The sequence below is a fragment of the Macaca thibetana genome, chromosome 9, assembly GCF_024542745.1.
Source record: "Macaca thibetana thibetana isolate TM-01 chromosome 9, ASM2454274v1, whole genome shotgun sequence".
Classification (NCBI taxonomy): Eukaryota; Metazoa; Chordata; class Mammalia; order Primates; family Cercopithecidae; genus Macaca; species Macaca thibetana.
The window spans coordinates 45,291,848-45,319,414 of NC_065586.1; the positions used below are offsets into that span (position 1 = coordinate 45,291,848).

General features: G+C 42.8%; 1 long non-coding RNA gene across 1 annotated transcript; it reads left to right on the forward strand.

The window, feature by feature from the left end:
* The first annotated feature begins 1,504 nt into the window (after positions 1-1,504).
* On the forward strand, positions 1,505-17,169 carry LOC126962550 (uncharacterized). The gene is made up of 3 exons (XR_007728721.1): positions 1,505-1,613; positions 4,163-4,239; positions 17,091-17,169. It is a non-coding gene; the product is annotated as an uncharacterized LOC126962550 (long non-coding RNA).
* The last annotated feature ends 10,398 nt before the right edge of the window (positions 17,170-27,567 follow it).

Sequence of the window (27,567 nt, forward strand, 5' to 3'; positions counted from 1 at the left end):
TGGAGGTTATGTGAGGCGTGGTGGAGGGAACTGAGGCTGTGGAACCAAGCAAGAAGGAGATGAAATGGAAACATGTCAATGGCCTCAGGCATTTGAAGGGGCATGGGACAGTGGGTGTGGATAGAGCTAGTTCTATTAAGCCTAGAGAACTGGACTTGAGAACTGGCCCTGCCAGGAAGGTAGACAGGCTCAGAACATGGAGGAATTTTACAAAGAGCTGTCTCAACACAGAATTTTCTGGCTCATAAGACAGTGAGACTCCATCATGAAAATGTCCAAAGAGAGGCTTGATAATCGTTTGTTAGGATTAATGTCAAAGATCCTGACTTGCGATAAACTGGACTAATGGCCTCCACGTTTCTTCCTTACCAAGACTCCATAATCCTGAATCTGGCTAACACAAAGGTAACAGCTTAGAGATTAGCCAGATGGAACTCTTTAGCAAGTGAAGAGAGCTTTGGTCTGTATGATCAACAGAGTTAATGTTCACCAATATTTAGTACTTTGCTACTTTCAGTTACACAGATAATCATAAGGTATTCCTTGAATTTAGCTATGGCTAAGTAACTGGTTCTCACCAAAGAAACATGAATAGAAATAGTGCCACTCCTAGGCTGAAACAATTAACTACAGCTGCTTGACCCTCCACCTCTTTCTTCATCCGCACCAGTAGAGGGGTTGCTCAGTGTTGAAATGGAAAGACCAAAAAAGGAAGCAATCTGACTTGCTAAATATGGAGGAAAACTGCCCTGGAGAATCACCCAGATCTGCAGTCGACTTTATGAGAACAAGATATCAACTTCTTGTGGTAACCCACGAAGAGTTTTAGGTGATTTGTTACTGCAGCACAATTTAGCCTACCCTAGCTGCTATGCTTTGAGAACAAAGGGCATTTTAGTTTCCTGTTGGACCATAGAAGAGACTAGAGAAGAAGAGCAGGGCTCTGAAGAGACAGATAAAAGGAGAGTCAGATCCCTGGGCCTGCCTATTTTCATGGAGGCTTGGAGCACTGTACATATTACTCCAGTTCCCAGATGCCCGGACTAGGTCTCCTTCCCTATTAAATGGGCAATACCCTACATGAAAGTTTGGGAACCAAGAAGGTCACAGATAGTGAAATGAAGTTAAACTAGGCTGCTGGAATGACCACCTTGGCTCTGTGCAAAGATCAAAGACTCTCTTTGGTGAGAAAAAGCCACCCCCATTGTGTCTGCAAACAAATCACATCTGGATCTACACATTATCTGCTGATTTTATAAACTACTTCCTTCCCAGAAATTCAAACTAGCCTTATTTCATAGAGGTGGAACTGTGGTCTCCTAGTTTCTGACTGAGCTTACACTGGGCCCTTTGGGCTTCTGTCTTCTCACTAGGCCATGCTATGGACTTTGCACAATGAACCTATTGCTTCAAAGGAGAGTCACACAACACTCCCCAGCCACGTGTTGACAGCCCTGGGCTGGAGGAAAGGCAGCAGTCTTCATAGAGCTCACTTTACCACCAGGCTCACCCTTCACCCCAAGACAGCTTTGATCACTGTGAAGTTTCCACAAACACAGAATGAATGAGGAAGAAGGTGATTAGATTTTCAGTGTGATCCACGTGGAGGAGAGGTGAGGGATGGACCATCTGTAGCACCAAGGTTTCCTTTGCTCTTTGGCTTCACATGGCTGTCAATTTCCTCTTAATGTATAGGTTTAAAGTAGTTACATATTTTGTTTGCTTTTTATCACTTTTCATCATGTAATGAAGATTTGAAGGCGTAAGCCACTTATGGCTTACTTTACTAATGCAATTGGGTAGCGAACAAGTGCAGGAAGCAGCCTGCCTGCCTTCAAATTCCAATTCTTTCCTTTATGCTTTCTAGCTGTGTGGTTTCAGGCAAGTTCAGAGCCACTCTGTGCTTTGGTTTCCTCATCAGTTAAATGGGTGTAATAACAATAATATCTATCTCATAAAGCTATGGTGGGATAACATGTATTAATACATGTGATGCATTTGGAAGTGTACTTGGCATAGGTGAATTTCAAGAAGTAGTATTTATGTTTTATTAAGTTCTTGACTGGCAGCCAACCAAATTCCAGGAACTGTGGACACCTGCTTGCTGTGTGCTCAAGCCTAGGCTAAGCACTGTTAGGGAGTTTTAAAATAAGGTGATTAACAGGTCACTCAGAAAAGTCCCAAAATCTATCAGGAACCAAAACAAAAACAGACTAAGCAAAAATCTGAGGCATATTAGTAAGAAAGAAGTTAAGAATGGGCAGTAGATAGGAAGCTAACAGTGTCTGCGCCAGTCACGGTGTCACATGATCACCTCAAACTCCGGGGATCCTGGGAAATTGTTCTAAAAGGCCAATGCAATGAGAGCAGCATCAGCAGGGGTTTCTGCTTCTAGCTCTAAGTGTTACTCTTTCTTCCTTATCTCTTCACTCTCCCCCTCCCAGAAAACAAGAGTGTGTTTCCATCTTGCAATCATTTAGGAAAGGCCACAAGAATTTCAGATCATGGTTCTGACAGTCCTGAGCCTCTGAACCAGATCCCAGGCACATGAGGAAAAACAACAATATCCATCCTGTCATAGTAATATGTTTAGCTACTCCTGAGTGCATTGCATTATTTGTGTCAAAACAAAGACTCTAACTAATATGGTAATCATGGCTTCTGTGAAAACGGACAAATGTTTCAAAAGTGAAGGAAAAGGAAACAGAGGATACTGGGAACTATAAGGCAGTCCCAAACCTGCTAATACCTCTCTCCCTCCATCCATTCCAATACTACTTGCAGGGTGCAGAACTTGTGCACAATATGGGCAACTTTATATCAACTGATAGTGCTGATATGTCAACCTATTCTCTTGGAAGCCAAAATAATTAAAGGATTTATCTACATATGATGATAATAGATGACAGATAGATAGATAAAAATAAATAAGCTAATTAAGAAGCAGCAAATATATCTATATATTTATTTATTTAAAGCAAGAAGAAGGGACTATGAAAAGAGAACAATCTGAGAACAATAAAGACTTCTTAGAGATATAATTGCCAAGATAGCAATTTATTAGATATTATAGAAAATAAAGAGAATTCTCACACAATATGAAGCAAAAGAAAAACCAAAATATGCATCCAAAATTGAATGAATTGAAGTTTCAGAAAGGGGCAATGGAGAAGACGTAGGGGAGAAAATTGACAAATAAATAATAAACATAAAAAATGAAAAAAGAAACTCAAAAAGGAAAAAAAGGCAAGTGGCCAATGAACAGATCAGGTTATAAAAGAAATGTAAATTATACTGAACACGAGATATTAGTTTTATCCATCAGATTGGCAAAATTTAAAAAGAATAACATCTGATATAGTTTAAGTTGTGGGTAAACACAATTTCAAGGACTATTGGTAAGAGTGAGTACTGGTACAATATTTCTGAAGGATATTGTAAAAATCTGTAGTATAATATGTATTCATTTTAATGTGGCAATCCTACTTCTGGGCACTTCATTAGGAAATTATTGGGTGATCATACAAATGTGTACATATCTGAAGGTTTATGAAATGATATTTTTAATAGCAGAAACTAGAAATGCTGCATGTTCTTCAGTAAAGAGCCAGGTTTCTAGCGAGAGCTACATCCTACAATGCTCCCAAGTAGGTTTCAGCATGCTTCATGGTCATGATTCATTACGTGCCAAATTCAAGTGATGAAATAGTGCATATTGTATGATCCCATTTGGATAAATATATGTCTAATTTGACATATTTAGTTTAAATGTTTGGAATGATATACAGTTTCATTGTGAAGTTGCTATCACAAACTTCTAGAGGTTTATAAAGAACATTTTCTTTTTAATTTTCAGAATTGTTAGTCATCTTCTTTACAGTTAGCATGCATTACCCATTCGATCAGAAAAAATAAACACAGCTATTTACATTTTGGTGGGGGAAGGAGAATAAGGAATGCCTCTCAATTGCAGCTGTGATAGCACAGTTTGGAGCAGAAGTGCTCATGTTAAAGTTATGAGGCCAGATAGCTCACTGGATGTCTCCTTAGTTAGATCAAGACCAGCCCTTTCAAGCCCAAGTCATCACTTTGGAAAATTTCCTTTCATGTTAACTACAAGCATACCTCATTTTTGTGCTCTTCACTTTATTGCACTTTGCAGATGTTGCATGTTTTTACAAATTGAAGATCTGTGGCAACCCTGGGTCGAGCAAGTCTATCAGTGCCATTCTTCCAACAGTATGTGCTCGCTTCATGTCTCTGTGCCACATTTTGGTAATTCTCACAATATTTCGAACTTTTTCATAATTATTGCATCCGTTGTGGTGATCTGTGATCAGTGATCTTTGATGTTACTATTGTAATTGTTTTGAGGCACCAGGAACCATGCCCATACAAGATAGCAAACTCTATTGATAAATGGGTGAGTTCTGACTGCTCCACCAACTGGCCATTCCCCTGTCTCTTTCTTTCTCCTCAGGCCTCCTTATTCCTTGAAACAGCAATATTAAAATTAGGCCAATTAATAAACCTACAATGAACTCTAAGTGTTCAGGTGAAAGGAAGAGTCACACGTCTCTCACTTTCAATCAAAAGCTAGAAATGATTAAGCTTACTGAGGAAGGCATGTTGAAAACCAAAATAGGCCGAACGTTAGGTCTCTTGTGCCAAATAGTTAGCCAAGCTGTGAATGCCAAGGAAAAGTTCTTGAAGGAACTTAAAAGTGCTACTCCAGTGAACACATGAGTGATAAGAAAGCAAAACAGCCTGATTTCTGATATGGAGAAAGTTTTAGTGGTCTGGATAGAGAATCAAAGCAGCCACAACATTCCCTTAAGACAAAGCGTAACCCAGAGAAAGGCCCAGGTTTTCCTTAATTCTACAAAGGCTGAGAGAGGTGAGGAAGCTGCAAAATAAATGTTTGAAGCTAGTAGAGGTTGGTTCATGACGTTTAAAAGAAGCCATCTTCATAACATAAAGTGCAAGGTAAAGCAGCAAGTGCTGATCCAGAAGCTGCAGCCAGTTATCCAGAAGATCTAACTAAGATCATTGATGAAGGTGGCTACACCAAACAACAGATTTTTTTTTTTTTGAGACGGAGTCTTGCTCAGTCGCCCAGTCTGGAGTGCAGTGGCGTGATCTCAGCTCCCTACAATCCCTGCCTCCCAGGTTCAAGTGATTCTCCTGCCTCAGCCTCCTGAGTAGCTGGGATTACAGGTGTAAGCCACCAAGCCCAGCTAATTTTTGTACTTTTAGCAGAGATGGGGTTTCACCATGTTAGTCAGGCTGGTCTCTGGTCTCGAACTCCTGACCTCGTGATCCACCCATTTCGGCCTCCCAAAGTGCTGGGATTACAGGCATGAGTCACTGTGCCCGGCCACAACAGATATCTAATGTACACAAAACAGCCTTCTATTGGAAGAAGACGTCATCTAAAACTTTCATAGGTAGAGAGAAGTCAATGCCTGGCTTCAAAGCTTCAAAGATCAGGCTGACTCTCTTGTTAAGGACTAATGCAGCTGGTGACATGAAATTTAAGACAGTGCTCATTGATCATTCCAAAAATACTAAAGCCCTTAAGAATTATGCTAAATCTCTACCTAAGTTCTATAAATGGAATAATAAAGTCTAGATGACAGCACATCTGTTTACAGCATGGTTTACTGAATATTTTATGTCCACTTTTGAGACCTACTGCTCAGAAAAAAAGGTTTCTTTCAAAATATTACTGCTTATTGGCAATGTACCCGGTCACCCAAGAGCTCTGATGGAGATGTACAAGGAGATGAATGTTGTTTCATGCCTGCCAACACAAGATCCTTTCTGCAGCCCAAGGATCGAGAAGTAATTTCAACTTTCAAGTCTTACTACTTAAGAAATACACTTTGCCAAGCCATTGCTTCCACAGATGATGATTACTCTGATAGGTCTGGGAAAAATACATTGAAAACCTTGTGAAAGGATTCATCATCATAGATGCCATTAAGAGAATTCATCATTCATGGGAGGAGGTCAAAATATCAACATTAATGGGAATTTGGAAGAAGTTGATCCCAAACCTTATGGATAACTTTGAGAGATTCAAGATTTCAGTAGAGAAAGTAATTGCAAATGTGGAGGAAATAGTAAGAGACCTAGAATTAGAAGCAAAGCCTGATATGTGGCTGAATTGCTGATATTTAGTGATTAAACTAGAAAGAAAGAGGAGTTGCTTATGGATGAGCAAAAAATCCGATTTCTTGAAATGCAATCTACTCCTAGTGAAGAAACTGTGAACATCATTGAAATGATAACAAAGAATTTAGAATATTGCATAAACTTATTTGATAAATCAGGGTTTGTGAGGATGGACTTCAAATCTGAAAGAAGTTCTGTGTGCAAAATGCTATCAAACAGCACTGCATGCTACAGATAAATCTTTCATTGAAAGACGGCTCAATTGGTGCTAAAAACTCCATTGATGTCTTATCTTAGGAAATTGACACAGCCACCTCAACCTTCAGCAACCACCACCCTGATCAATCAGCAGCCATCAACATCAAGGTAAGACCCTCCACCAGCAAAAAGATAATGGCTCACTGAAGACTCAAATGATTGTTAACATTTTTAGCAGCAAAGTATTTTTAAATTAAGGTATGGTTTTTAGACAGTGAACACTTAGTAGACTACAGTATACTCTACAATATAACTTTTATATGTATTGGGACACCAAAAAACCGTGTGACTTGTGATATAGTTTGGCTGTGTCTCCACCCAAATCTCATCTTGAATTGTAGCTCCCATAATCCCGGTGGGACCTGGTGGGACCCGGTGGGACCCGGTGGGAGGTAATTGAATCACGGGGTGGGAGATGGGGTTTTCCCCATGCTGTTCTCATGATAGTGAATAAGTCTCATGAGATCTGATGGTTTAAAAAGGACACACTGTCTTTCCTGTTGCCATGTAAGATGTGCCTTTGTTCCTCCTTCGCCTTCCGCCATGTTTGTGTGGCCTCCTCAGCCATGTGGAACTGTTGAGTCCATTAAACTTCTTTTTCTTTATAAATTACCCAGTCTTGGGTATTTCTTCACAGCAGCAGAGAACTGATGAATACAACTTGCTTTATTGAGATATTCACTCTAATGCAGTGGTGTGAAACCAAACCTATAGTATCTCCAAGGTGTGCCTGTATGTTTGGGTAATGACCCTATGTAGGTGCAAGTTCAACTCATTCGTTTGTTAAGAGGTACTTTTTATAATGGGTTTATCTTGGATTGTTCCTCAGGAAGTCACATAACTAAGTTAGACATCTTCTGCTAAACTTTGCTAAGTCTTTTATGACTAACATGAGCATTTAGTAACACCTATTTTAAATTTTCCAGCCCAGAATTATTGCTATAACATTAAATTCTTGGGCCTTAAACACACTCTGTCTATTGATAAAACAGATTCCAATTTATGTCTTCATACATTAATTCTCCAAATTATTTTAGTGCCAGATACTGTGTTAGGAACTGGAGCTATGACGGTGTTAAGGTTGAATAGTGTTCACCAAAAATTCATATGTTGATATCCTAACACACAAAACCTCAGAATGTGACCTCATTTGGAGATAGAGATTTTACAGAGGTGTGGTGAGGTCATTAGAATGGGCCCTAATCTAATAAGAGGAGTGGTGTCCTTATAAGAAGGGGAAATTTGAAGACAGACAGCCATACAGTCGAGAGAAGGCCATGTGAACATGCCAATGGCTATCCACAGCCAAGGAGAGTGGCCTAGAACCAGCCCTGATGACACTGTGATTTCAAACTTCCAGCCTCCAGAATTTCAAGCCAATACATTTTGTTCTCTAAGCCACTCAGCTTGTAGCACTTTCTTACAGCAGCCCCTGCAGACCAATACAAACAGTGAGCAAGTCAGGAACAGGCTGGACCCTTGAGAAGCCTCTTGTGCAGTGGAGAGAGGTCAGCCCCGGATGCTGGGCAGGGGGTGGGACAGGCAGCATGACCTGCTCTCAGGCTGGTGTCCTGATTAAGAGCTGTCCAGCTCTCTGCAGAGCATGGAATCTGGGATTCACTCTGACCAAGCATTTTTCTGTCATTCTTCAGAAGAAAAGGCAAGGCCAGCTTCACTCCAAGTATCAGGGAGTCAAACCTTGAAAACATCATCACCTCACATTTAAAGTTGAGAAAAAATTACTCAATGAGAATTTGGTGAAGGATTAATCCAGAGCAGCACGGACCTCGTTCTCAGAGCCCCTCCCGTGGAGCTCTTTTCATGAAAGTGTGCTTCCTGCTTAAAGCGCAGGCACGTGGAAAGCAAACTCAAAGGCAGCTGGGATACCCACCGTTGCTAACTCTGTGAGGATATTGGTAAAGGACGCTGTTCCTGGCCCTATACAGTGACAGGGCCGTGGGTCTCAAGTATCAGCAGCAAAAAGTGCAGTATGCAGTTGTTACAGTTTGTTTATATCAAGGACACTGTAATTCATGTCACAGGATCCTGTACTCCTTTTCTGGTGGGTTGCTTGGAGTCCCAGAAACACTTTAAGATCCCTTTGTGTGTGGGATCTTAGAAAGCATATTTCATGCTTCATCTTACTATTTCTACTCTCTTAGCCCCACTGACTCTTTTTTAACCCATACAATTTTCATAAGCCCCCTCCAATAATTATTTATATGAAGAGGGGCATGAATATTTAAAATTAAATAGGTAACTTAATTAACTCTAGCAGCCACCCAAAGATACTTTATTCAGTTATTTGTTTTAAAATGAATTAACACCTTGGAAAATATTTGTATTATATTTATTTATATTTAATATTTTATTTTTATTTATTTTATTTAGTGTTTATACTTAATGTCTATATTTAATATTCGGGAATAAAAAGCCCGGGATGGATTTCTCTTTCCAGAAATATCCCCACTAGCTTTCAATCCAGAGCAAAAACTAGAAGTGGCTCCAGGTGCCTCTGAGAGCAGAGCATGGAGCCACCCCAGAAAGTAGAACCAGGCTCTGGTCAAGGGCTTTCCTGAGCCCAAAGCAGGGTTGTCTGGAAAAGTGTTCTCACCCCGAGACCCAAAAGTTTCATCTCATTATAACATCAAGCTCTTTAAAGTTCAGGATCTTGTCATTTAAGTCAGGCACAGAGACCTGAAAACTGAAAAAAGAAATTATTTGCCCCTCATTCCTAATTCAGAATACAATCATGAGACAGAGACAGAATAACTAAATAGACACTTCCACCCAGAAGGAGATGAAAGGGAGGCACATTACAACTACTGAAATCTACCTGGGCTCTGGCAGAACCGCCTGCTCTGGGTTAAGAGAACGTCCCTGATTAGAAACTGGTTCTGTTCCCTGGAACTGACTCCATAATTCATTGTCCTTAGAAGCTTTGGGATCCACTATCTGATATCTTAATTTTTCTGTAAGAAATGGCCACGTTTGCAGTTGAGTAGCAAGTTTCATGATCTCAGGCCCTGCCACAGCAGTGAGGTCCCCTAGATCTGCTGAGACAAATGAAACAATGGATACAATACAAATTATATACGTTTTTTCCTTTTTCTCTTCTTTTTCTTTTCTTTCCTTTCCTTTTTTGTTTTGTTATATTTGTTTGTTTGAGATGAGGCCTCACTCTGTGGCCAAGGCTGGAGTGCAGTGGCAAAATCTTGGTTCGCTGCAGCCTCCACCTTCTGGGTTCAAATGATTCTCCTGCCTCAGCCTCCTGAGTAGCTACGATTACAGGCATCTGCCACCATGCCTGGGTATTTTTTGTATTTTTAGTAGAGAAGAGTAGGCCATTTTGGCCAGGCTGGTCTAGAACTCCTAACCGCAGGTGATCCGACCACCTCAGCCTCCCAAAGTGCTGGGATTACAGGTGTGAGCCACAGCTTCCGGCCACAAATAATGTATTTTTAAATATAATGCTGAGGTGGCACAGAAGTTAGAAATCCACAGAATGATTTGAAAATATCAGGGGTCAATCCAGGTTCTGTGAGACTGTAAATGTACAACATGTGCCTTGTTAACAAAAAGAATGTTGACAAAAAGAATACCAAATTTTAAAAGGCAAAATTAGGCTCAGCGGTTTAGAAAGAGCTCATGTAAGTGCAGCATTCTGAAAAACTCATACATATTTTATTGGCTTCACAGTGCATCCACTTGTGGAAAGCAATAAAGCTAGAAATGAAGTATATCAAGTGTATCAGTTGAGATGACAATAGATATTGATAAGCTTTAGACATTCTTAAACATGCATACTGAAATAGCTAAGATAATCACTAATAGAACAGATAGAATTATATTTTTAAAACAAGTAGAGGGATAACAGTAGAATCTGATTTTAAAGCACTCAATCCAAAATAAGGCACAAAAGGAAAGGACAACAAATAAATGCTATGAACTAGTAACAGAGATGTTATGAACAATGTCTTAGCAATAAATGATGACAAAGATACGTATCTAAAAAAAACCTTACTAAAATTATTTCAAGAAGATGTAGGAGGCCTCATTACTTGTTAAAATTATTTCACAAAGGAAACCCTAGACTCAAGCAGCCTTACAGACTTCTATCAAACATCAAAGATCAAATAGTTTTATCTTACACACACTCTTCCAAAGAACAGAAAAAGTGAAAGCACATCCTAACTCGTTTTATGAGGCTATCATATGTCTGATACTAAGAACAAACAGGTAACTGCAAGAAAGTAAAGCTACAGATTAAGTTTCTTTATAAATAAAAATGAAAACATCTAAGCAAAACTGCTATAAAGAACACACAAAGGAAAATGTATAAAGGATCATACATCATAATCACGTTGAGATTATCTGAGGAATAAAAAGTTGTTTAATTTTGAAAATCAATTAATGTAACGCATCACATCAACAGATCGAAGGCACAAAGTCCATGCTCAGGTTTACAGATGCAAAGATCTGCTTGATAAAATGCAACATCCACTCATGACTTAAAACAAAACAAAACTTGTAACAAAGCAAGAATGGGAGGAACTTCCTTAACTTAATAAAGAGCACCGAACAAAACCTATGGCAAATCACATGTAAAGATGTTTAAGACAGTCCCTTTAAGATCAGAAAAATGGCAAGAATGCCTGCTTTTCTCTTTCCCACCCAGTAATGTATTAAAGGGCTTAACCAGTGCAGCAACAAGAAAAAAGAAATAAAAGTTAGAGAGATTGGAAAGCAATAACCAACGTGTCATTATTTGTAGATGTTAAGATTTTCTATATAGAAAACCCCAAAGAACCCACAGATTTTTTAGAACTAATAGACAAATTTACTCGTTGAATTTTTTAAATTCAAAACACAAAAGTCACAATGCATTTCTGAACATCAGCAACTTGAATTTACAAAATACGATTTTTTTACAGTTTGATACTGTGTTGAAAATGACACAGAAAAGCAACAGGTGATGAAGACATTATTCCGGATGACAGTCACTCACAGGGAGCAGGTGCAGTATAATTGAGGAAGGGGGCATTATAGGTTTCTAGTACATTTGGAAAGGTCTGTTTCTTAAGCTGGATGGTAGATTCATGATGTCTATTGGATTTTTCTTGTTTCAGCTGTACGTATACTCTTTTTGGGCTCTTTTTATATTTATTTTGCCATTCTTATTATTAAAAACAGTTTAAATTCTTTTTATGTATGATTTCGAAATTACCTTATGCTATTTTTAAAAAGCAGAACACCGTCTCTCTGGTATTATTACCATGATGTTAAAATATGCATATACAGTGGGAAGTGGCAGGGGGTATGGATGACAAATTAAGAAGCTGGAAGGATTTAAGTTGGATGATGATATTAAAAAAGTCCTTAGGGCTTAAATTCCATGTTGAATAATTTTTACTCTGTTCTAAAGCAATAACTATATATTCCATCAGGAAACAGTATGTGTTCACACAATCAAGGGATTGGGTGTATGGCACCTGTGTTTTAGGAAGGTAATTGGCGTAATGCTGGGATGAACATTTTGGAATTTTAGAAATGGCTTTCTGCACAGCTTGACTTTCTCTGGGTGATTTTCCAGTAGCTAAAGCCTTCTCACCTTGGCTTCCCCAAGCTTTTCAAGTGTAAAGTGTCAGGGCCCCTCAGCAGTGAGATGTCTTGTCACATGGACTCAGCCAGAGCTCCCTCGTGTTCTATGGAAAAGGCTAATGAGATAAGGTGGACCTAAAAGGGCAACACTTGTTCTGTAGCGTACAGCACGCAGGGATTGAGCCTGTGCCACCACCATCCCCAACGTAGATGAGCTCTGACCTTTAGGATGCTTGCAGTCACGTGGCTTCAGCTCATCCCTCTGCCCCTACATCTGCCCCAAGTTTGGCCTTTTTGGCAGCTCCTTCTTTTCTCTGCCTTGCACTTGTTCTTCGAATGGTCCCCTGGTTTTGTCCCCTGGCATTGTGTCTCAGACACAGTTCTCACTCCCCGTCCATCCTGATCCTGCCTGGCCATCCTTCTTTCTGGGAAAAGCTCAAACCTCTGGTCCCCAGACCGGGGCTACTGATGTAACCACCATTCCCTGACCAGGCCTGCTCAAGCCTATCCATGGTCTCAGCTCCCCCATCATTAAGATAAAGACTTTGATTCTGATTAGTATTTGCTTAGCTCCTTAGATCAGAGTGGAAATAGGTATTCTCAGGGTTTGGCCTTGATCAGAGTTGGAAAAACTGTGGGTTGTAACCATTAGTGGATTGTGAAATCATTTTGGTTGGTCATAACCAGGGTTATTTTAATGAAATAGAATACAATAGCAAAGATCAAATGGTCTCCCACATCATAAAGGTAATATATTAGCCCGTTTTGATGCTGCTGACAAAGGCATATCTGAGACTGGGAAGAAAAAGAGGTTTAATTGGACTTATAGTTCCACATGGCCAGGGAGGCCTCAGAATCACGGTGGGAAGTGAAAGGCAATTCTTACATGTCAGCAGCAAGAAAAAATGATGAGGAAGCAAAGGTGGAAACCCCTGATAAACCCATCAGACCTCGTGACTTATTCACTATCACAGGAATAGCACGGGAAAGACCAGTCCCCATTATTCAATTACCTCCCCCTGGGTCCCTCCCACAACACATGGGAATTCTGGGAGATACAATTCAAATTGAGATTTGGGTGGGGGCACAGCCAAACCATATCAGGTAAGTACTGTTTTATTCTGTTTTTTAACTCACATCTCAGTTATTATTATTATTATTATTATTATTATTATTATTATTGTTTTTGAGACAGGGTCTCCCTCTGTCACCCAGGCTTTATTCCAGTGGCATGATCTTGACTCACTGCAACCTCTGCCTCCCAGGTTCAGGTGATAGTCCTGCCTCAGCCTCCCAAGTAGCTGGGATTATAGGCACACACCACCAAACCTGGCTAATTTTTGTATTTTTAGTAGAGAGGGTTTCACCATGTTGGCCAGGCTGGTCTGGAACTCCTGACCTCAGGTGATCCACCTACCTCAACCTCCCAAAGTTCTGGGATTACAGGCATGAGCCACCACACCCGGCCTTTGTTAGTTATCTTTATGTACTGAGTGTTGAGATTGTTATGGGCTGGGTTGTACCCCCTCCAAATTCATCGTAGAAGCCCTGCCACCCAGAACCTCAGAATGGGACTGTATTAGGAGGCAAGTTCTTTAAAGAGGTGATGAAGTTAAAATGAGGTCCTTAGAGTAGATGCTAACCAATATGACTGGTGTCCTTATAAGAAGAGGGGATTGGGACAGGACACAGACATGGACACACAGAGGAAAGACCATGTGAGGACAAGTGAGAAGATGGAATCTACAAGTCAAGCAGAGAGGCCTTGGGAAAAAACCAGCTCTGCTGGCACCTTGATCTTGGACTTCACATTTCCAGATCTGAGATAATTTTTTTTTGTCGTTTTCAGCAACCAAGTCTGTGGCAGTTTGTTATGGCAGCCCTAGCTAATACAGACATATAATATAATTCTTGTGGGGTGAATTCAGTCAAAAACATTAGATATTCACTGGCTGGCCTTTCAAATTTTAAACTTCATTAACGGTTGAAAAGAGCAAAGTCCTATTCTGCAGTTTGCAAGGGAAGCTCTCTTTGGGAATATCTGGAACTTAATAGCATTCCCTATGATGCAGTGCTTTCATGCAGTGGTCCCCAAGCAAAATCAAGCTTCAAAGATCTAAAGCTACAGTTCTCATCATGAAGATAGAAAAACACAAAGCATGTGGCAACCAGCCACAGGATCCACAGACCAAACAGCACATTGCAGCAAAGTGTTAAAAAAAACAACTGGACATGTGAAATGTCCAGAGCCAGGCCCTGGGTCTCCCTAACACTGGATCCCTTGTACAATGAGATAACATGAGTGAGGTAGTGGATGTTTCTGGATCCTGCTCCACCTCTTTCCATCAATCCACCCTGAGCACCATCCCAACATAAATGAGGGCGAGCCCAGCTGCATTAGAGCAGGCCCTGCTCTTGGCTGGGGCGACAGCACGCTCACCACACAGTATTCCAAAGGTGAGTCCGTAAACTCTGTCCCCAGAGCGCCATTTGATGATGACCTCACCTTGGCAGGTCTATTTTGAGTATCCAAGAGTCTCGCTCACGCAGTCGTTGTATAACCTCCAGTGCTTGCTGCTAAAGAGTTTTCTGTCTCCAAAAATAATCTCCAAATGATGGTTAACACGACCCTGGCATAATTCATCCTCTACAAATAAGTGAAAGGGAGCTAATACCCAATTCCTGGCACAGCCACAGAGCGGGTGTTGGAAGTGGAGGTGGCCATGACTTCAATCCTTGGCAGAGGGCTGCGGATTGGATGGGGAGCCAGGCGAGAGTCAGAAGACCATGCCCAAGATGCCTGGCATGGGCATTTCCTTCTGGCCGGGGCCAGGGAACAGTGTGAGGCTCCTCCGCTATTCCACATAGAGCTCTGAGTGTCTGTCACCTGAACTGGCCATACTACCATCCCTGAATGTCACCACGATTTTACTTTTTAAAGAGCTTCTTAATGGGTAGCTGAGCACCAGGCTGCAGTCACCACATTGTATTTCCTGACCCTTAATTCTGAGAATAGCATCTCTCACATCCAACTTAGTACTATCATTGACCCCAGAGAGATACCAAGTATCCTTGGGCATGGTTCTACCCTAGATATAGTTTTACTGAAGGATGATTTTTAGAGTAGTGCTGCATTACCTTGTACAAAGAGAGAGATGTTGTGGGCCCCTGGCTTTCTTCACATATTCCTTCTCCTACTCATTCAGGGTCTGGTTTATCTGAAACATTTAAGCCTGCAAAGAGTTGGAGGATGGAAAAGGTTACTGAACATCTTCAGTGTCTCATAAACCTTTGCAACAGTCCTGGAAGTGATGGTTAGTGTACCCACTTTGCAGATGAGGAGACTGAGTCCTGGAGGTCAAATAACTTGCCCTAGGTCACCACATTGTAAAGAGGACAAATCTTAACAGTTTACTTGTTGGCCATGGTCTATGACCTTGGCGTTCTCCCTCATACTGAAGCTGGTAAAGAGAATCAGTCCAGAGGGAGATGGGAATGAGGGGGGCTAGCCCAATGATGACTGAAGGTGCCAAGAAAGCTTCTAGGGCAGCCCAAAAGCAGGACCTGGAGATGATTCAGAGCCAACCCCAGGTTCATAAACCTCTGAACTGCAGTACATTCTGACTTTGAAGGACTGATCCTTCCTTAGACTTTGGAGATGTTGGCCCATGAAGGAGGCAGAGCCATGTGCTGGAAAGCTCAGGGTCTGGGGTCAGGTCCAGCCTCATGACTTACTAGCTGGGAGACTGGGCACGTTGCTGTACCCCTCTGTGCATGGGAGGATCCATCTCCTCATGCAGAAAATGAACATGACGTTCTCTATCTCTTATCATTCTTGAGCAGACCCTGCCTTGCACTGGGCAACTCTTCTTCCTCATGCCACCCGTGTAGACGGTGGCATACGCACACTGAGCTGCTCACTCACCACTCGCTGCACTTGGAGGTGCTGAAGCCAAATGGAAAATGTGGGCTTTCGCCACAGAGCTTTCCTTGTTTGAGTGAACTGAATCTTTATTTTCTTTTACAAGCAAAGAGCTTTTCATTAATTTGTGCCAGACCATTTAATATATTCTACAGTGTTCTTGTTTCACTTAATTTTCTGGATTTCCAAGAAAGCTTTAGGATTTGGTTTGGTGAAAGGCCTTGAAGGGACTCAGAGAAATAAGAAAAATGAGAAACAATGTATTCACAACAAGACTTCAGTTTAAGGATTTCACCAAGAAATAAGTACAATGAGATGTATGTGGGGGGGTTTCCTCAGAAGTCCCGATCTTGGTTTTTTTCTAGACAATATAAGATTGATAAGAGCTGAAGCCAGAAATTCAACCACAAAAAAAAACACTTTTCTGTTTGTTATATTATAAATCATTAATCAGCAGTTAAAGCCCTGGGTAGCAGGGAAAGAGATGCTCTTGAAGAAACTTTCACTGTAACCCACTTAAAAGCCACCTGGGAATGCTGCAACCCGGTGGGAAGGGTGTCTGCACTGAGAGCCAAGCTCATGTCTCTGGATTATGTGAGAGTATCAATGCACTGGGAGCTCTGGTGATTTGCCTGAAGTCCAGAGATAGTGAGACAATCTAGCAGACCCAGCAGATTCCAAAAACCTTCACCGCAGAGAGGGAGGGAGAAAGATCAGAAGAAACCAATGGGATCCTTCTGGGGTGGGGGGAGGGGCAGAGGGGGCTTAGCTTTCCCATGGCAGGCATCTCCCAGGGCTGGCATCTCCCAGGGCTGCTTCCAAGATTACAGTGACAGAGCATAGCACAGAGAAGAGCTTTCCTGCACCAGGCTCAGTTGGGGCAAGGCAGTGAGCTCTGAGACCAGACCCTGCAGCTGTGTGGCCTCCGGCAAGCTTCTGTCCCCTCTGAGCATCAGTTTCCTCAGCCACAAAATGGGACTAAGAATACACTCTGTCTTAGAGGAGCTGTGTTAAGATCTGACACTTGCTGGGTAACCCATCAGAGATAAAAATCCACAAATGTGATTAGTAATATGACGCCCATTGAGAATGTTAGCATGCAACACAAACAAATATTGTCATTTACATGAAGTAGGTGTATATGCTGAAGCAGCTGTACTTAAGTCCAGAAATAAGAAGACAATTGATCTGAGGACTCAGGAGAGAGCATGGCTGCTGCATAGATGGTGCCCGGCTGCTGCATAGATGGTGCCCTCCATCGCTTGGCGTAGGGAAGCCAAGCCAAAGCTTGTGTCTTGGGCAGCCCAGGAGCTCTCAGGATGGCTTGAAATCCCCCACCTGGCCTGGGCCTGTTCACCTTCCTCTCTAGGTAGGGTTATCAGATAAATTAAAGAATTACATAATTAAATTAGAATTTCAGAGATGTAACAAATACTTTTTAAACATTAATATATCTTAGGCATCATTTGGGATATACTTATACTAAACATTTATTTGTCATTTGTCCAAAATTCAAAGGCAATGAACATTCTATCTTTTTATTTGCTAAATGTGGAAACTCTTCCTCCAGTTGGCCACTTGCCACTTAATTGACTTTCTTGTTATGACATTTTTGTTATAATTTTTTTCTGATGATAAAAATAATGCACTCATTATAGAAAATCTTTAAAAATACTAATAAATAAGAAAGAAATAATAACTCATATGTAATACCATTAACTGATACTTGAAAGGCTGCAGTATTTGAAAATACTTTAAAATTGTGGCCTAATTCTTGAATTTTACGTGGTTAAGATGATACTTCATGTGTAGGCTTGTATATTTCTTTGGTTTAACATTATGCCATGATCTCCCTGTCACTAAATTTTTTCTCCACTGGATTCTGTCATCTGGCACAGCAGCTTTCTCTTTTTGCTGAAAAAGTTGGTGATTTCCAATATGTGTATCTCTGTGCATAAAACTCTGTCCACACCTCTTCAGTTGATCTCTCAAGTGGCTTTTAAAATTATTCCTATATATATGTAATGAATAACTGAAAGTGATGACATTTAATATCTCATGGTGACTTTTTCTACAGCTCTCCTGGGTGCAATCAAAGCTTCACTCCCTATGCCTTACTGAACCATCAGTTGACTGATTCCCACTTGTCAGTGCCCCAGGACCCCACAGAAGCTCCGCATGCTTCCACAAACTGATGCACCAGTTCCAAGAGGAGGAAGAAAAGCTGGCACTCAGCTTCTATTTCTCCCCAAACTCCACAGTCATTCAATTCTGGAAAAAAAAAGAAAGAAAGAAAGAAAAAGAAAAAACAACCATTGCTTTGAAAAACATAAAATGAGATCTATCAAACAGCATCTTGTATTTTAAAGTGGAAAGAATGGACTTTGGAATCATCTTTGGCAGCTAATAGGCTGGGACATGCAGAGAAAGAGCTTGCCTGCCTCTGCAGACATTCCTTGGATGAGTGGTTCTAAATCCCAGCTACACACTCAAGTAGTTGGAGGAGGTTTAAAAACTCTCAAATCTCCCAGCCCCTGCCCAGCCCAGTCAATATTTATCTCAGGAGGAGGAGCCCCAAAACCAGTGTCTTTTCACAGAGCTCTCTACATGACTTTGATGTGTGGCCAAGGTGATATCTCCTGAGTTAGCAGACACTAATGCTGTCACTCACACCTAGTCAAACGAGAGGAGTCAGGGATGACAGAAGAATGCAGGCAACCTACCTACCTGAATCTGGGGCCTCAAGGTCAGCATGCCCTTGAGTGAGCCCTATATGGGTCCACCCTGTGTCTGATGGTTCTCAGGAGGCACAGCTTCTCTTCAGGGCTTCTGCCGACATCTTCCCTGCTTGTGGAAAGTGGCCTCGTCCCCCGAGACTCAGCTCAAGTCCTCCCCTTTGCTCAGATTCCCTTTGAGTGCCGGTGCCCCCCATGCTGCAGACCTCCTCATGGCCCCTTCCTCCCTAAGACCTGACTGTCTGCATACCCCCATCCCATCCTGTCTGCTTGGTCTTTGTCTCTGCGGTGACCAGACATGAACCCCTCAAGGCTGCTCCCTCCACATCCCCAGCACTCAGTTTCAGGCCAGCCCAGAGCAGGATGCACCTCGTGCAGACAAAGGGAAAGAGCCAGCAGCTGCTTCACATGAGCCTGTCCTCCTCTGCACCTGAAGAGAAGCTTTGGAAGGCCAGGGTCCCCACTTGTCCTGAGGATGGAGGGGCTGTTCCCTCTATCCCACACCTGTCATTCCAGGACTAACTTTCGCTTTTTGGAAGCAAAAGCCACTCCTGATCATTCAGGGCCTTTCAGCATTCGGAAGGGACACGACTCCTCCTTAGATTCCACATGTAGGACAAGAGGGAACTTCAAGAGTGGTGTCAAGGGCCAGAAACAGGGAAGCTGGAGGATCTGAAAGAAGCTTCCAGGAGATGTCCTCATTGTGGCAGCAAAATACCATAGACCAAGGGGCCGGGGGCTAAAACAACATGTATTTCTCACAGTTCTGGAGGTTGGGTATTGGAGATCAAGGTGCCAGCCAGCATGGTTGGTCCCTGGTGAGGACTCTCTTCCTAACTCACAGACAGCTGACTTCTCACGGTGTCCTCATATGCGAGAAAGAAAGCTCTGGTCTCTTCATCTGCTCGTAAGGACTAATCCCATCATGGAGGGGCCACTTTCATGACCCCATCTAACCGTAATTACCTTCCAAAGACACCAACTCCCATAACATCACCCTGGGGCTTGGGGCTTCAACATACGGATTTGGGGGAACACAGACATTCAGTCCATAGCAAGGCACATGGGGAAGTTGGGGCACGAGAGCAGAGGAGACACCCACATATCTCAGGAGAGCAGTCATGTGTTCGGAGGACGTCAAGCCACGCTGAAGGCCCCTAGCCATGCTGGGGTGAGCATGCTCTAGCTATGGAGCTGGAGATGAGGTGGGGGTTGCCGTTGAGAGCTTTCATCTAGGACCTCCCAAGTTCCATGAAGAGACAAGAGAAAACAGTAAGGGCACTGTATTCAAGGGAATGAGGGGTGATGAGTCTCTATTGGGTTCCTCAGTAATGTCTTCTAGGACAGTCCATTGATTACACCTCTGCAACAGTCAGCAGATTTTTAGTGAGCACTGGTAACGTGCCAGATGCTGCACTGTAAGTGAGATGTGCACATTTCCTTCCTCGTGGAGCTCACACTCTCATGGGGCAGACACACAAACACACAATCGTGCATATGTGCAGTGTGCAGAGCCTCCTGCAGGCTGACCCGTGCTTTCCAGCTGTGTTCCCCTGATAGAAGAGCCAGCTGGAGACCAGAGGCTGGAGGCAGCAGGGGAGGAATGTGGGCACTGGTTTTCTGAGTCCCTGTCCGCTGCATTTTCTGCAGCAGGCCCGGCTCCCACCCAGCCCCCATGCTGCACAGAGGTTCTGAGAATCACTCCTGCCCCCACTCCATCAGGCCTGGGGAGGCAGAGTTCCCCACTTAACGTAGCTCTACTGGCTTAGAGGACCACCCCACCCCAGGGGCTTCCCCTAAACCAGTCACACTTTGTAGACAGTCCCCTCATTGAACTCTGATCAAATTACCCAATTTAAATATACCATCTGTTTCCCTCAGGGACTGTGACCGACCCAGTGACCTAGTCTGGGAGGTTAGGGAGGCTTCTGAGAAAAGGATGTTTGAGCTGAACTCTGAAGGAATAAATTCTCATTGTTTTTAATGGTAGGATCCAACATGTGTGTTTAGTCAGTAGTGGGGTTCCTGGTAAGCTCAAGGCTACAGTGAGGGGTGCTGCAGGGGACACAGGCAAACCCTTGAAGCCCCTCACCCCACTTCTTAGCCATGCCTGGCCAAGGTGGGCATCACTAGACTCAGGCTCAGCTGTAAGCAAGAGCAAGAACCAACAAACACTTCTTAAGCACCACTCCGGAGCCAGGTCATGTGCTGGGCCTGAACACTTCTAGTAGGTGACATGGAGACCTGGGAGTGGCTGCCATGTGGTGCTCTGGGTTTTGAGGGGTGCTCTCTGAAAGACCAAACTGAGCAACAGGAGGCCCAGAAATGGGGGCTCCCATTAGACATTCTGACCAGTCTCACAGCACAGCAAGAAGGGCCAGCAGAGTGGGGAGGGAGGTGGAGGGGAGGATGCGCTCCTCAGGCAGGCGAAGGCCTGGTCCCCAGGACTGAGGTCTTAGAGAATCAGGGATGCAGGAGAATGATGAAGAGAGAGGTCCCAAGGCCAAAGACAATAAGATACACTGTCAAAAAGTCTGGGAGAAAGATGATTTGAGGGTCACCCAAGAGGCTTGCTGTCAAATATCCCAAGATCGGGCAGCCAAGGGAGGCAGCATGATGGAAGAAATCTAGCCCTGTCCATCAACCTAAGCCCGATTGCAAGAGCACTGTTGGAGTCATGAACAACGTAATGTCTAGTTCTTGGGTGAGCAGGGCCACTGTCTTCCAAAGATACTCCCATGGGAACAGAAAAAAGGATAGAAGCCCGAAGAGCCATACAAGGCAGCAAGGTCGGGAAGCCACCAGAATGTCAGGGGGATGTTTAATTTTGAAAATCAGTTAATGTAACGTGTCATATCAACAGATTGAAGGTAGAAAGTCCATGCTCAGGTTTATAGATGCAAATATCTGTTTAATTTAAAGATTCAACATCCCCTCATGACTAATAAAGAAACAAAACCTATGGCAAATCACATGTAAAGGTGTTTAAGATATTCCCTTTAAGATCAGAAAAATGGCAAGAATGGCTTCTTTTATCTTTTCAACTCTGTAATGCCTTAAAGGGCTTAGGCAGTGCAATAAGAAGAAAAAAGAAGTAAAAGAGAGATTGGAAAGCAATAATCAAAGCTGTCATTATTTGAGGCAGATAGATCATTGAAAGTACCTCTGATTGGTTGCAGCAGCCAATCAGATGTTTGCATAGAGTAACTTGGTAACTTCAGCCTCTCGTTGTTTTCCAAAACAATTAGACTGATTGCCAGCCACCACTTCATTTACATAGGGTGAACACAAGTGGCCAAAGGGAAACCTCTAGGGGATATTTGGACCCCGGAAGATACTGTAACCAGGGCTCTTGAGCTGCTGCTGTGGCCCACTCCCACCCTGTGGCATGTACTTTCATTTTCAATACATTTCTACTTTTGTTGCTTCAGCCTTTCCTTGCTTTGCTGTGTGTTTTGTTCAATTCTTCATTCAAAACACCAAGAACCTGGACAACTTGCAGTTGAGACCCTCTACAGGTAACAAGCTGGGGAGTGCTCCTTCCAGGGTCCCAAGGGGAGACTCTGGTCCTTGCCTGGCTGAGCTTCTGGTGGCTGCCAGCATTCCTCAGCTTGTGGCCACATCACTCCACTCTCCATCTCCATGGTCACATCACTTCTTTGCTGTCTGTTTTCAATCTCCCTCTGCCTCTCTTATAAAGACATTTGCGATGCATTTAGGGCATACCTGGATACTACAGGATAATCTCCCTTATCAAATTCCTTAACCTAATCACATCTGGAATACATTGTTTTTGCCTAGAAATTCACATTTGCAAGTTGCAGGGATTAGGACCTTCTCAGGCACCAGACGATAAAAAACCATCTTTCCAAGTAGCTCACATGGCATGGCCGCTGGTTCCTAGAGGCGCTGTTGGCCTGACAGCAGAACTCACGGACTCTTAACGCCCTTGCAAAATGAATGCACTTGCATATGGGAAGGTCTCTTGGAGTCCACCTTAGCTCCTCTCACACAAGGTAGCAGACCTGGCCGACCTTCCTCACTTGAATAGAGAGCCCTGGGGAGCTCTCAAAAAGTAGCCAGGCCCTAGATCAATTCAGTCAGGACCAGTGGGGGTGCGGTCCCTGCACCAATAGGTTGTTTAATCTTCCCAGGTGATTCTGTTGTTCAGGCAGGGCTGGGAACCATGAACCATGTGGACTTTAATGTCCCTTGCAGGTGAGACATTTGACAAATAAGCAGAAATGGAGCCAGGGTCTTCACTGTGGCTCCACATCAGCTCCTCCGAGGGTACGGACATTGAAAAGACAGGTTTCTGCTCCATCCCCCAGGTAGGTGATCTCATTGGTCTGGGTGTGACCTGGGCATCAGGACCTTCAAATTTTCCCAGTGATTTCCACATGCAGCCCAGGTTGAGAACCCTGCAGCCTGTAAAAGGGAGCCTTACGCTGTCACCGCTATTGCAAAGGATGATTATCAGATCTGGGGAGACCTTCCTGATTCTGAGTTTCCAAACCACAGAACAGCTTGTTCAGGGAGACTGTGGAAGTCATTTCTCCAGAAATCTTGACTGATCCAGGAGCTTTCTAGCTGTCAGAGGATTCAGCTATGGTTCTGCTGCCTGAAGGTGGAGGCATGGATTAGGTGATTTTCAAAACACCCTGAAACTTTCTGAGTTTATAAAAACTGATATCATACCTCCCCTTGATAGATTCCTTCACCATTTAGACAAAGAATATAAAAAGAATTAAAATAACCCAATGAGTTCAGGATTGTGGAAAATGTCATTACTGGTAATGAAAACGACAGGAAGCCTTGCTGGCGCTTGCTCCTTCCCCAAAACTAACATGAGGAAATGTTTTTTCTTCTGATGCAATCATTAAGTTTGCCCAAGAAAACGTCTCTGTGCGTGCCTCAGGGCAGGGGCTCAACGAAGCCCGTAACTAACTGATAAATGTGATTGTCTCCATTGGCCGAACCCTGCCAGGGCAGACTGGCTTCCCAAGTGGATTAATGAACTCTTCGCTACCCTGTGCTGGGAGGCTCTACAGAAGGGATTTGAGATTCCTGAGGTCCAGAAAGACGACTGCGTTAAGAAATGGAAGACGTTTGGGGTGACTTTTGCAGCTGGCGGTAGCCACAGTTCTAGGATCAGAGCCTAGAAGTCAAGACCTCAAGATGGAAATAATAGTTCAAAGGCAGTCTCATCAGATGGCACTGGGAGGAAGACACAGATTGGCTCAGCACTGAGCACAGATGATGTGTCTACCCCGTGTGTCTCCCTGCTCTCGGGAGGTTGTGCTTTAGTGGAGGACAGATCTCAATGCAGGAGTCTTCCAGCTGGGTGGGGATGGGTGTGCTCAGAACACTGACCCAGACTGGGGCTGGGATGGGTGGCATCTGGTTGGAGAGCTGAAGACTGGGCAGCAGTAAAACAGCGCTGGGAGCCGGGCAGTGGATGCACAGGCCGCAGTAGGAGCAGATCGTTTACTCAGTTGCAGAACACACAATGAAGGTTTAACCTCACTAGCAATCAATGAAACAAAAAATTAAAAGCCCCTTGCAGAGTCATTTTTCTCCTCTGGAAGAATACTCAAGGGATGAGTGGGGTGTAAGGAAGCGGTTCTTCCCGCCCTGTGGGTGAAAGTGTGAACCATCATGACCCTTCCAAAAAACAATTTGGCATTCTGTGTCAGGCCCAGATCTATCTCGCAACTAATTATTTTCACTCATGAGAATTTATTCCAAGAAGCAATCCACCTTCCAAAGGCTTTATGCCCTGCGCTGCTATTTATAAGAGTTGTCAGCAGAAGCCAAACCCTTCTCCTGCAAGCACATAGACGTAACCTTTATGCCCCCAGCTAGGTATACATGTATTCCACATAAGGGATATTATTAGGCCATGAAAATAAAATGTATGATGACATAAAAAATGCCAATGATACAAAAACATTGAATGTGACATGCAAAATCAAAACTATATTTATTTGGGAACAACTATGTAAAAATAAAAGAGGCTGCACTGAAAAAAAAAAGGAAAGAAATTATTCTTTGTTAAAGTTATACTACTAGCAACTATTATTTTCCTCTTTATTTTCTGTATTTTCTAAATTGTCTATATGAGTATTATTTTATAATAATAAGAGCTTGTTTTGTTTAAAGAAAAGGTAAATTCTGTTTTAGTTGCTAAATGGAAGCCATGACTCGTTACTGTGGTCCTTATTTTTGTCGTAGCTGGTCAAGTGATTTTTAACAACCGGCCCCAGCCACCACCCCTACACACACAAACACACATGCCTCCTATCGGGAGAACACGCACGTGGAATGTTGTAGAGTCACTCTGATTGAGGTGGTAGGATGACAGCAGAAACACTATTTTATCCCCTTTCTCTCTGACACACACTTGCACATGCCAAGCACTTAAAAAGGGTCTGGCTTTCAGTAAAATTGATTATTACCATTATTATTATTTAATCCCTTTTTTTTTCTTTTGGAATGGAGTCTCACTCTTGTGCAGCCTGGAGTGCAGCAGTGAGATCTCAGCTCACTGCAACCTTCACCCCTGGGCTCAAGTGATTCTCCCTCCTCAGCCTCCCAAGTAGCTGGGACCACAGACGCATGACATCACGCCTAGCTAAGTTTTTGTATTTTTGATAGATATGGGGTTTTACCACGTTGCCTCCAGGCTGGTCTTGAACTCCTAAGCTCAAGTGGTCTACCTGCCTTTGCCTCCCAAAGTGCTGGAATTACAGGTATGAGACACCATATCCAGCCTATCATTTACTCGTAAAATGACAGCTTTACTTACTTAAACTTAAATAATGTTTTCTTCTCTGAAGATTAAGATTACCACATTGTCTTTCAACTTTGAATGATTCTGTTGTGAAAACTGCAGGCCACTATCATAAACTTTCTTCCCTTACAATTGAGTTGATTGTTTTTAAGCCTAGATAGCCAATGAGTTGGGTTTTTTTTTACATTTTAACTAAAGTAGCTCCATCAGAATATCACTCATATTTTGTTGTGCTATGACCATTTTTCTGGGTCATGAAATTTCAGGTAAATTTAGATCTTTCTTTATATGAGGATAGTTTCTTCTACTGTATTTTTCAATTCTGTGTTTTCTTCTGCTGTCTTCAGAAAACATCAACTATTTGTACATGAGACAGCATTTGTCTGTCTTTCAAATCTCACTTTCTTCGCGTCTATTTTAGCTCTTCATTTTTTTCCACTTCATTGTGCTTCATTTTCTCAATTCTGTCCTTCTTGTCACTGCCTATTTACTCAACAGTATCTTGTCTCTTTTTCGATGACTCTCATGTAACTTTTCTTTCTACACAGTTTTTAATGTTATTGCTACAGATTCGTTTTTTAAATCTTCTTAGCTATCTTATCATCTCTTCTTCAAGTTCTCATACCTCTTCTTTGAGCTCTCATTTCAGAGTGATGACATTTCCTCTAATTTTATTGATTTCATGGCTTTGGGGTGTAATTTCATGTGTTGGATGACATCATGCTCCAGGTATGTGTTTCTCGTCTGCCCTTTGTCTTTACTCTTTTCCTTTTCGTTCTCAATACCTTCCATAGATATCATGCTGGATTCTTGTTGATCATTACTTATCTTGGAAGGGAGTCTTTAATTCTTGCTAAGTGTTAAAGAATAGCAGATAAGTATCCAGCTTGGTTCTGCCCTGTTGTCTGTGAATGTATTTCCATCTGCATTCTACCCTGAAAATCTGATGTTGCCAAGTCGTGAGATCTTCCAAGCTTAGAGTGAAGTCCCTAACATCATGGATGTATGCAGAAAGTTGCTTTATTTCTATATCTCTATGTATATCTTCAGGATTTCATGTTTCCTTTCCTTCTGGTGACTAAGATCAGAATGGTAAGTCTGCTGGTTTGCCTTCCCTGTTTTGGCCCCAGTGCTGGTATCCACATTTTTGCAAAGGTGCATGTCCACATGCTTCCCCATGTTCTATCACTTTGCCCTGCCTCCCTATCCTCTACACGTTGTGCTGCATGAAGAACCCTCCCATGTCCTCCAGTGTCATTCTAAAGGGGGAGTCTGGCCTTAGACCCTCAGGTTGTGCAGCTTGCCTTTGGAAGGCCATGCATGCTTCCTCACCAATTGTACCTGTTTTCTAGTTTCTTCATATGTGATTTTTACTTTTCTACTTCTTTTCTTTTATGTTTTCACTCTGCAGAGTTTCAGTGGGGCAGCATGATGGAGCCAGGCCACCAATTTCCCCTAGCTGTTAAAGACTTGCTTTGTCCCTTGCCCAGGAGCTAGCAGCCCCATGGACAGCTTTTGTCAGGTCAGTCAGACACACATTTTGGTCTCGCTTCATCACTTGCAGGCTATATTTACTGCCTTTTGACTTATCAGCCTCTCCAAGAGATCTAAAGCACTTCTCTCTGCCAGTGGTTCTCAGTCTTCAGCATGCATCGGAATCACTTGGAGGATTTGTCAGAACATAGAATGCCAGGGTCCACCTAGAGTTTCTGATTCAGTAGGTCTGATCTAGGGGCTGAAAATCTGTGTTATTGACAAGTTCTCAGGAGAGGCTGAGAGCTTTCTAAATGCTGCTGATTTGCCGAACATGCTGCTCTATACAGGCCACAGAACCAGGTATACACCTTTCTGCAGGCAACTCTGCGTCCCTCCATCTGCAGAAGAATCCAGGGCAAGCATAGGGAAGGACTTTATGCTTTCTGAAGCTGAAGTTAGTAGGGTACACTATCCATGTTGCTTAACTTCAGATGGAGAAAGGTACAACTTAGTGCCAGGTACAATGCAGTGGCTGACTCTACAGCTTTTGCCATCAGGGCATAGAGAGAGGCACTAAGTAGAAGCTGGAAGGAGCAGCAGAGGGC